Genomic DNA, 12383 nt, shown 5'->3' on the forward strand with positions numbered 1-12383 from the left:
AACTCTGACACCAGACCTGAGCCAGCCAGGTCACTCGATATTATTATTATGATTAAATATGACTACATCTCACTTGAAACTGGGTTAGATATAATAGAATGTTCCAATTCACAGAACAATATTTGAAAGAGTTAATCTATAAATTAAGGAAAGAATTATTTGCTTATACATGTACGGGATTGGAAAATAACGAATGACGCATCATCACGTCTCAACTACTCAACTGATTAACTTGAAATTTTAGATATAGATTCTCAATTTACCGAGTATATAGGTTCATTTTAAATTCATCAAGATATCAGTAGGTCAAGTTTTCAATTGGACCCTTACGGAGCACGGGTTACCTGCTAGTAATAAATCATCATTTATGAGACCAGTAGAAAGAAAGGAAGTTCTACGTTATTCACAAGGCAATTAATTATCTTCTGTTTGCATAAATAGCTCCCACTCCAGCCTTTAGACTCCAATGGAAAAGCCAATTTTCCTTCAGTTACATTAACCTTATAGTGAGGTCCACGTTATGATGGCAGTGGAGAAAGATAGGAGAACAACGTTGCCGATCCTCTGTCTTGGCAATGCCTTCTATAGACGGTAGCTGATACAGGTTTATTGATGTAATATCAATGTTCATTCTCGTTTAAAATTATCAATTGTATTTTATAAAGCAAGAAACTATATTTCTCAATAATTTCCATTATTAAGATGGAATATTTTGTCAATTGGAAATGTCATGTACATATGAGTGCCAGATATTCCCAATTCCGTGCTCCCACAAAAGCTATAGTGATGTCCACGTTATAATGGTAGTGGAGAAAGATAGGAGAACAACGTTGCCGAACCTCTGTCTTGTCAATGCCTTCTATAGACGGTAGCTGATACAGGTTTATTGATGTAATATCAATGTTCATTCTCGTTTAAAATTATCAATTGTATTTTATAAAGCAAGAAGTTATATTTTTCAATAATTTCCATTATTAAGATGGAATATTTTGTCAATTAATTATTAATTGTACATTGTTAAAAGACGATGTGGCAACAGAGCAAAGCGAGAAAGAGATAGCGCTATCGGCTTTGTTGAATGATAGACAAGGATAGCAATACCATTGCTAATCAAACACTGCCATTATAACGTGGACCTCACTATAGAGTCAGTGCGAGCCTCACCTGTCTAGGCTTTCATAGTTGGATTCTCTTCAAACTGACAGCATGCCCTATATAGAGATAACATGATTGCTTCTCATTCTTCCACCAGAGCTGACACTGTTTGAAGCATCCCAGCACCTATCTAACTAATGCTTTCTGATGGATTATCTGTCTTGAGAAGAAGAAGAAGAAGTAGAAGAAGAAGAAGAAGAAGAAGAAGAAGAAGAAGAAGAAGAAGGAAGAAGAAGAAGAAGAGAAAAAGAATGAGAAGGAGAACATAAAGGAGAAAAAGAAGAGGGTGAGTTTTCTGTCTTGTTGGAGAAGAGAAGAGGAGGAAAAGAAGAAGAAGGTGGAGAAGAAGAAGGAGAAGGAAGAAGAAGGTGAAGGAAGAAGAAGAAGAGAAGAAGAAGAAGAAGAAGAAGAAGAGGGTGAGTTATCTGGCTTGTTGGGAGAAGAGAAGAGGAGGAAAAGAAGAAGAAGGTGGAGAAGAAGAAGAAGAAGAAGAAGAAGAAGAAGAAGAAGAAGAAGAAAAAAATGAATGAGAAGGAGAACATAAAGGAGAAAAAGAAGAGGGTGAGTTTTCTGTCTTGTTGGGAGAAGAGAAGAGGAGGAGAAGGAGAAGAAAGTGGAGAAAAAGAAGGAGAAGGAAGAAGAAGGTGAAGGAAGAAGAAGAAGAAGAAGAAGAAGAAGAAGAAGAAGAAGAAGAAGAAGAGGGTGAGTTATCTGGCTTGTTGGGAGAAGAGAAGAGGAGGAAAAGAAGAAGAAGGTGGAGAAGAAGAAGGAGAAGAAGAAGAAGAAAGAAGAAGAAGAAGAAGAAGAAGAAGAAGAAGATAAAGTAGAATAGGGTGAATTATCTGTCTTATGAAAACAAGAAGAAAAGGAGTAGAAGGTGGAGAATGAGGAGAAGGTGGTGGAGGCGGAAGAAGAAGAACAACAAGAAGAAAAAGGAGAAGGAAGAGGAAAAGAAAGAGGAGAAGAAGAAGAGGATGGACTGTCTTGTTTTGAAGAATGAAGAGGATGAGGGGGAGGAGGAGGAGGAGGAATAGGAGGAGGAGGAGGAATAGGAGGAGGAGGAGGAGGAGGAGGACGACTAGAAGGAGAAAGAGAAGGAGTAAGAGATGGAACAAGAGGATGTGAGGTATGATTTTGAGCCAATAGTGCGATCCACGTTAGTACAATGAAATGGAGAAGATGGAAAAGAAGAAGAAGAAGAAGGTGGAGAATGAGATGAATATGGATGAATGAGAAGGAAAAGTAGAAGAAGAAGAAGAGGGTGGATTATCTGTCTTTTTGTGAAGAAGAGGAGGAGAAGACGGTGGAGAATCTGGTGAAGGAGGTGAAGAGTAGAAGGAAATAGAGAGGAAGAAGAAGAAGAAGAGAAGAAGAAGAAGAAGTGAGTGGATTATCTGTATTGTTTTGTGATAGCTCTATAGCATAGCATGCCTCAATATTTTCCACCGCTATAAATAGTTTATCCATTTGCGATGACTTTCTATTTGATGGATGGACACTGAATGGATGAAGAATGAGAAGAGAGGGAGAGATGAGAAGAGTAAGAAGGAAGAGAAGAAGAAGGAAATGTGAGAAGGGTGGATTGATTGATTGATTGAGTACTTTATTTATGTAGATTACAATATATACTGGCTTATACACTTATATACAATAGCTTACAATACAGCAAAATTATAGATGAATTTACATAATATAGACTAAGAAAATAATTATTGAACTGTATATGATATGAAAAAGCAGTTTGTAATATAATAACTATAGATAATAATCATATTGTTATGCATCTACATAAATTGGCGGAGCTTTGGACATATCTTTGTCATTCTTTGTCCATTCTTCGGAAAGAATATTAAAAATATTCTCCCCACTAACTCTCTACCAAAAAGTGGAAAGAGGGAGAGGGAGAAAGACAAGAAGATGGAGTAGAAGGAAGAGGTGAAGGAGGTGGAGAATGAGAAGGAGCAGAAGGAGAATGAGGAACTGGAGAAGATTAAGTAGAAGGAAGAGGAGAAGGAGAGGAAGAGGAAGAGGAATAGGAGTAAGGGAGAGATGAGAAGGAGGGAATGGGGAAGAGGAGAAGAAGAAGATGACGAAGAAGGAGGAGATATGAGATGGGTGGAAAGGAAGAGAAGGAGAATGAGAAACAGGAGAAGATGGAGTAGAAGGAAGAGGAGAAGGAGGTTGAGAATGAGATAGAGCAGGAGAAGGAAAGAGCAGGAGAAGGAAGTGAATGAGGTGAAGGAGAGGAAGAGTAGTAGTAAGGGAATGATGGGAAGGAGGGAAAGAGGAAAGGAGGAGGTGGAGAAGAAGAAGAAGAAGAAGAAGAAGAAGAAAAATAGGTGAAGAGAATAGAGGAGAACAAGCAGATGAATAGGATGAGGGATAACATTTAAAAAGATGGAAATAGATGGAAAGCCATTTTACTATGAAACTAAATCTAGATTTTGATGGTGATGCTCAAGAACTTTCATGTCGTGTGTAAGTAATGATGCCTGACGCGATGTGAATCGAACCCATGACCTTGTAGTGATAGCAGAATGCAATGAAAATTAGGAGGAAATTCCGATGAAAATATAATTTTCTAATCACTTATATTGCTATTAGGATAGCTTTGTTGCTCCTTGATATATAAAACATGTTATATGTCTCTTGAAAGAAGAATTCATTTTCTTCAAAAGTCAACCTTTGAGAAATTTCAATTCAATGCACTGTTTCAAAGTTATAACAGAAAAAGTGGAGATAGTCACCCTGGAAATAATATCCACCTCATTTTTAAAGCTTCAAAACTCATACTATACCACCTTTAATCACAAAAATGTCTTGTAGAAAATTTTATCTTTACAAAAATGGTCCTTTACAAAATTGAGCTTGGACAAACCGTTTAGAATTTATTGACAAAAAACTGTAACAACTACCAATTTTGATGAACTAGAAGAAATCTCAAGCTGTGAAAAACTGCGAAGGAGCTCAGAATCGGTTGAAGAGTTTTCAAGAGTACAGCCCACGCCGTCTAGTGTGAGAATGTAGAACTATTAACTCACATTTCTTCCACTAGAGGTCAGACAAGTACGGTCAAACAATTTTCAAAAGTGATTTCAGAACTTCATAAGCAGACGACGGTTCTATGCAGTTTTTCAAGTAAAAATTTGTGTTTATGTTGAAATAAGTACTATTTAAATAAATATATTGTTGAAATATCAATGTGTACATTTCAAAATACATGTAAATAATTTAATACAGTGAGTTTTAGCCACAGAAGCGCTGTAAAACGTCGATTTTCAAAGAAAAAAGCACAGACCGCCAATTGTCCAAATATTTTTTAAGGTTGGTTTTTAAATAAATTATTCCTCTTTAATTGTATCAATGTATTAAGTATTCTACAAATTAAATTCTGTACAAATTATGAAATATTTAAAACATCATAGGGCATAATTCTAGGTCCAGTGTTGACTATAAAAATAGGTGTTTGTTTGGCATTTTTCTTTGTCAATAAACATCAAAACATCAAACCACAGCAGAAGAAATGTTTTTAATAAGTGATTTACACAGGTAATGTTTCTTTCAAATTATTTGAATGCTCTTAAATCATCTCTTTTTCAATTCAAAGCTTTCTTCAACTAACTTGGCTCATTGGCTCAACAATTTTAGGACAAACTATAATAACTTTGTTGGAGTTCACACTGTGTTACTTGTAAATATTGGAAAAAAACACTTAACTTACTTTTGATTGCATTCCTCAATATGTAAAAGGCATTCCTCAATACTCCAAGAGAAGTAAGTGTTTTTTTTTTCAAATATTTACAAGTAAAACAGTGCCTGAACTTCAACAAAGTTATTAATATAGTGTTTCGTCATGGAAAGCAACATTAAACAAACTAAGTTATAAGTTTAGTGGAACGGCCAAAGTATAAGCATGAAAGTATGTAGCACTATGCATATATTTAAATGAGAAGGATCAAAATATATACAGCTTTACTATGACTTTTGTGCCACCATTCAAATACATGCACTATAATCAACAATCTGAAGTTTAAACTTTAAGCTACCTTTGACGCTTTACTATGTTTTTACACTTAGAGCAATGTTACATCTATTCTATCTATCTACCTCTTGTATATTCCATAACAACTTTCAAATCCCTAATGTTACAGTATACTTACTCCCAGGGTCATTTATATTCAAGTTGGTATGGACATCGAAATCACCAGTATCGAATACACCACAGTATGGACATCGAAATACACTGGAGATTTTCGGAATACCGGAATTTGGGGTGAAAATGTAGAAATATCATCTGTTCACTCGGAAGTGCATTACTGTTCCAATTTGTGAAGAACGCATGGACGTGTGTCATCGAACGAAAGGAAACTCGGATGGTAAATCAAATATTGTGGTAAAGTTCACACATCGAGACGATTTACATAGAATTCTGGATGCCAAGAAGACGAAAAAGGACCTATCTGTAAGGCACCTGGGTATGGCTTCGACAATAAAATCTTCATCAACTTATCCCTCACTCGAAAAAGAAGAATTCTACTGTCCAAAGAGCAGGCCTACAAGCGCAGTCATCCTGATATCAAGTATGTGTGGGCGGCATCAAGATAATGAAGGTGAGCGGTGAGACCAGAGTGATACAGTGTGAGTCTGACTTGGACGATAATAATTAATAACTATTTCGTTTTTTTCTCATGGCCTCTTACACATTTTTAAAGTAAATGAACTCTTCAACTGTTTTTTATAAGACTTCAAATTATTATTTGTTTCTTATTAATCCATAGAGTTAATAGAATATGAAACAGAGTCACATTATTTTATAGTACCGTATATCATTGAAAGATTTAAATGAATGCGAGTTCAGCTAGGTATTGGCTAATGCTAGTTCCACTTAAATCATGGAATACGGAAAATAGGTCTTAATAAGTAATGCCGGTGTGTGTAGGGCAAAGGAAAAACTTTTCCTGTTATCTATTAGCGACTAAATTTTTTTTCTCGTTTTGAATTTAAATTATAATTTCTTTTTTTTCTTTTCTTTTTCGTACTGATTGTTACTGATCAAGTTATTTTTATGTCAAGGATAGAGGATTTGTATGCGTTACTGGATGATTATAATGGAGAGACAAATGAGATAGAGGATTAGGCCTACCTGAATTATTCAATTGAAACTCATTCTACTTTTTTCAATTTCTTTAATTTGTTTGCATCTGATATCAGAAGCTTGAATAGAAACCACAATGAACTTTGCTACATACTTGATAACATGAAAACAAATTAATGTTCTTATCTTATCAGAAACTTGGATAACGCAAGAAATGCCTTTTAGCTGTAGCATGGATGGCTACAAAGCAATAAATAAACCTGGTTCCTTGAATAAATGTGATGGAATTTGTATTTATGTTAGAGAAGATATCTCATTTCAAGTCATTGATTGTAAAATAGATGAATCAAATTGTTTAGGTCTGGATTTAAAAATAGATAACACGTTGTTACGTATAGTTGGAATTTATAGATCACCTAATAGTAACGTAAATGATTTCTTAATTAGCTTGGAAGAGTTTGTGAAAAATATTCCTCACTGCATAGATGTATGTATAGCAGGAGATATAACATAGACATTAATAAAGAAAATAAATTTGTTCAAGACTATTTGAGTATATTAAATGGTAACGGATTTGAGATGATCATAAATGGTAGTACCAGGGGACAGAGTTGTTTGGATCACATATTTTTTAAAAGAGTTAACAATAAATTTCGACGTAATATTGGTAATATACTTAAGACTACATTACAGATCATTTCTCTGTTTCAATTCATTTGGGATACAACTAATGCAAAAAGTCTAATAAAAAAGAGATGAGAAAATTATAACCAAAAAAATAGACTACAAGATCTTAAATGAACAACTTTTAAATGAAAACTGGTCTTGGTTATACAATAGTCGATTTGTTGATGATTTGAACATCGACGAACTTACTGATAGTTTTGTGTCAAAATTATTTCATTACATAGAATCCTCATCTACAGAAAACACATCTCTCGTAAAAAGAAACCTCTGAAACCATGGATAATACCTGGTCTTATTAATTCAATTTTAAAAAGAGACATAATTATAAAAAATTAAAAAAAGATCCATCAAATCTCACATTAAAGGAAGAGTTTAAAAGGTACAGAAACACATTAAACATGGCATTGGAAACAGCTAAAACAAACTACTACATAAATAATATCTGAATGTGGTAGTGATAAAAAAAAACTCTGGAAACTCATAAACAGGCGATAGATATTGATAAAGATAATAACAAGGAAATTAAAATTGACGCTGCTAGTCTAAATAATTATTTTGCAACAGTAGGTAGAACGAATGCTCAACTCATAACATGCAATTCCAGTTTAAAACATTATGAGATTGATGAAAATCACAGACCACCTGCACTCTTTTTTCCTGAAACCAATTACCTCTTGCGAAGTTGAAATTATGATAAAGCAACTAAAAAGCAACTCTAGTCCTGGAGAAGATAACATCAGTAGTTTAACACTGAAAAACATAGCTCATCTTATTTCTAAACCAATATCATTTTTTTAATATGTGCTTCGTCACAGGAATATTTCCAAGGAAATTTAAAATAGCCATAATTAAACCACTATTTAAACAAGGTGATCCCTGTGTACCTAGTAATTACAGACCAATAAGTCTATTAAGTAATCTCTCAAAAATCCTGGAAAAATTGATAAAAGTTCGTTTATTGGATTATTTAAATGTACATAATATTATCAATAAATTCCATTCGGATTTCAGGCAAAGAAAAGTACAGAAGACGCATTAATACAATTTACAAATTACATAACAGAAAAACTTAATGATGGTAAGAAAGTCATGGCAGTCTTCTTAGATTTGGCAAAAGCTTTCGACACTGTGCCACATGATAGTCTTCTGGATAAACTAGCTAAATATGGAATAAGAGGTTTGCCTCTAAAGTTATTCATGAGCTATCTCTGTGACCGATCACAGATGTTAACTCTTGGAAACAGTCAAGTAAAAAAGAATTAAGTAATTATGGCCTACCTCAAGGTACAGTTTTGTCGCCCATACTTTTTTTGTTGTATGTGAACGAAATGTTGAATATCAAATTGAAAAACGGTAAAGTATATTCATTTGCTGATGACACTGCAGTCATTTTTTCAGATGACAGTTGGCAGAAAGCATTTTTGAATTCAGAACATGATATGTTTTTAATAAAGAATTGGCTTGACCAACATACACTTAGTCTGAATCTTAGTAAGTCTAAATATATAACTTTTTCAGCAAATGCAGTTGGCAAACCTCCCACATTTTTAAAATTAAAACTTCATACTAAATGTGATCAGATAGTCACTGGAGTTCATAGTCTTACAATGCTTCCTGATTGCGGCTGTCCTACCTTTGAAAATGTAGTATCCATAAAATATTTGGGTGTTATTGTTGATAAAAGCTTCAGATGGAATCATCACATAAATTTTATCAATAAAAAATTAAAATTCATTAACTATAAGTTTTATAAAATCAATAGATTATTGTATAGAGAGCAAATAAAAACAGTCTATTATGCTTTAGTTGAGTCCATTTTAAGATATGGGATTGCAATATGGGGAGGAACTTATGACACACACCTGAATAATCTATTTATAACACAAAAGGCTGTAATTAAAACCATAATTCGCAAACCCAGAGACTATCCCACCCAGCAAGTCTTCAGGGATTTCCATGTTATGACCTTAAGACAAATATATCTGAAAATATTAATAAAATACATAAATAATTATAAAGATAACTTTGAAGAGGCTGATAGGCCGACTTACTCACTCAGACCAAATAGTACAAGAAAATTCAAAATTTTTCATAGTAGTCTAAGTTTGTTGTGTAGACAGCTTATGCACATTAGCACAAAATTCATCAATTTAGTACCGCCTTTATTTCTGACACATCATAAAGGGAATGGTCTAAACGAATGGATTTGTATGAATTTTTTTCATGAATTGAGTTTCATTTGAATTGACATTTTCATTGAATAGCCTAGCAAGTTCATAATCATCTTGATCTCTTCTTTCTCTTGTATTTTTCTCTCATTCATGTTCTCCTTTCTTATTTTCATTTTTTTTCTGCTCCGGTTTGTTTCATTTGTATAAATTAGATCAACTAAATCAATAACTATATTATTAGGGTTAGAATAAAGACTCCCACCAGCGAGCAAGTTTTACTTTTGCTGGTGGTGCCATGGCGAATATTGTTTTGTTAAGGAAAAAATGTATTCTTATTCATAATAATCACTTGTTAAGAAATTTTAACGAAATTGTATTTTGTTTTTTTATGGCAATAAAATTTTATTTATTTTTTTTTTTTTTGGTATTTGGCGGCACCAAGAAACTGTCTCCACGTAGTTCGCTCCTCAGCATCTTTTACTTTCCTTGCACTATTACCATAGGTAAAGAGAGTATTGCTTTCCGAAAAAATTAAGGTACCCCGATTTCTAAATTTCTATACGTTTCAAGGTCCCTGAGTCCAAAAAAGTGATTTTTGGGTATTGGTCTGTATGAGTGTATGTGCGTCTGTGTACACGATATCTCATCTCCCAATTAACGGAATGACTTGAAATTTTGAACTTAAGGTCCTTACACTATAAGGATCCGACCCGAACAATTTCAGTCAAATGCAATCTAAGATGGCGGCTAAAATGTTGTCAATAACAGGGTTTTTCGCGATTTTCTCGAAAACGATTTTGATCAAATTCATACCTGAAAAAGTCATTGATAAGCTCTATCAACTGCCACAAGTCCCATATCTGTAAAAATTTCAGGAGCACCGCCCCATCTATGCAAAGTTTGATTTTAGATTCCCAATTATCAGGCTTCAGATACAATTTAAACAACAAAATTCAAGTGGAAAAGATTGAGCATAAAAATCTCTACAATTAATGTTCATTAACATTTTCACCTAAAATTGAAAATAAGCCCGAAATTCGAGAAAATGTTATTATTCAATTGCAAACTGTTGATCCTATTAAATCATTCACTATGAAGAGATAGCAGACTTCGTGTGTCTGCAGTGCTATTGTCCTGACCTGCTGGATCAGGTCTTAAAATAGTAGACTGGAGATGCGCGTGAACACTAGCGTCAGTTGATAAGTTTCATAACGGCAAGGAAAGTTGTGTGAGTGCACCACACCAGATTTCTTCTGTTGCTCCAAGCCTCTCCATGTCAGTCTTAACCTGTTGCCACCATCTCTGTCTAGGTCTTCTTCCGGGAGGGTTGGGAGCTAAACCTATTTTCAGATTGGATTCTTCTCCTTTTCTGAATACGTGTAATCTCCTTTACATTTTATTTTTATGTATGCTTTTTTTGCATATATACATAGCTCATAAAAAAACATGAAGGCCTAATAATATGAGCTAGCAGCTTTCTGTTTATGCCGCATCCACATGTTTGCCCAATGTTGACCAGCGTGTTGGCCAAAGTGTGGATGCGTGCTTTGTCAGCTCTGGCCTTCATTACCCTACGTTGGGTTACCAGTCTGGGCTAGCGACTGGGCCAACATGTACAGTATCGGCACAGACAAAATATAGCATAAGAAGATATACCATGGTATAGGGCGTTTATGTTCCAAATTCCACTGTTAAGGCTGTGCAAAGGCTAAAAATAAACTTTCTACTGGTGATATTTTTCGAAGTTTTTCGATTTGTATATCATCAAGCAATCAAAATAAAAAAGTTTTCTCAGAAAAACATTTTTTTCGATCATTAAGTTACTTTTTGAGATATGAGTGCCTAAAGTTGATATTTTTGGGACAGAACATTTTAAATTCGGTAAGAGATAAATCCATGAGATTTAGAGGACTGATTCTTCATGTTAGTGTTGATCTAGTAAAACACATATTTTCTGAAAATATTAATTTTTGATAAAGTTTTCAAATTTACTAAAAATGACCAAAATAACTTTTTGTTGAGTTATTTTTAGTCAATTTTGGTAAATTGAATAACTTTATTAAAAATTGATATTTTCAGAAAATTTTTGTTTTAATAGATTAACACTACCATGAAAAATCAATCCTCTAAATTTCATGGATTTATCTCTTACCGAATTTAAAATGTTCTGTCCCAAAAATATCAACTTTAGGCGCTCATATCTCAAAAAGTAATGATAGGAAAAATGTTTTCCTGAGAAATTTTTTTTATTTTGATAGCTTGATGATATACAAATCGAAAAACTTTGAAAAATATCACCAATAGAAAGTTTATTTTTAGCCTTTGCACAGCCTTAATTGGAGCCAATTATAGACCTAGAGCAGTTGTTTTTCGTGAAGCTATGTGACGCTGGTAGTCTCTCATACTGTGCCGTTATTATACTCTCACCTCAACAATACAAAACAAATGTCAAATCAAATGTTTTTATTGTCGTTCACAATTATACATGTATTGACAAAGTCATGAAAACGGAGCATAGTCCTTAGTCTAAAGCCGAGGCGAATAAAAACATAATATATATATAGAATTTAATAATATATAGAATTTAATACAGTAATGATAGACAGTAATCGGCTCAAGTTGACAGAGAATCGGCTTGAAATTTGGAACATAAACGACCTATACCATGATATACTGTATCACAGAATATGTACAGAATGGAAACTGTCAATCAAACGCCTATCTAACCAACTTTTTACATGGCACAAATACTAGACACGTCACGTCACCTTAGGAAGTTCCAATCCTGGTCTTCTGATTGGCTGGCGGCAGTGAACGAGATCAATTGATCCGGATCAGTAAAGTGATCCGAACCTCACATTAATACTATTCACAAAGTAGGAGGAATGGTGGAAAATCCTCTTCTCTGTGTACTATTACAATGCGGCGCTTCCTAACAAGATGGCGGATTTTCGCGCCAGGGAACTAGACGAGTTTCCATTCTGTATGTATACTGTGACTGTATCTTCTTATGCTATATTTTTTCTATGGTACCTGTTACAGACTCTGATACTGATATGTGGGAATCTACTTATAAGCTGTGCCGTTTGCACAGTTTCAGTTTAAACTGAATTAACTCCATATCAAGTCTCGGTCGCTATAATGTAGTTTATTTTGAGTTTAAGCATCCAGCTGATTAAATCTAGTTTAAGCTTTGACTGTACAAACGACCCTAAATCATTGATTTTCTTGTAAACATATTGACGAGGGAATTCTTATAAAACACAAACACACAC

The sequence above is a fragment of the Nilaparvata lugens genome, chromosome 12 (assembly GCF_014356525.2).
Source record: "Nilaparvata lugens isolate BPH chromosome 12, ASM1435652v1, whole genome shotgun sequence".
Lineage (NCBI taxonomy): Eukaryota > Metazoa > Arthropoda > Insecta > Hemiptera > Delphacidae > Nilaparvata > Nilaparvata lugens.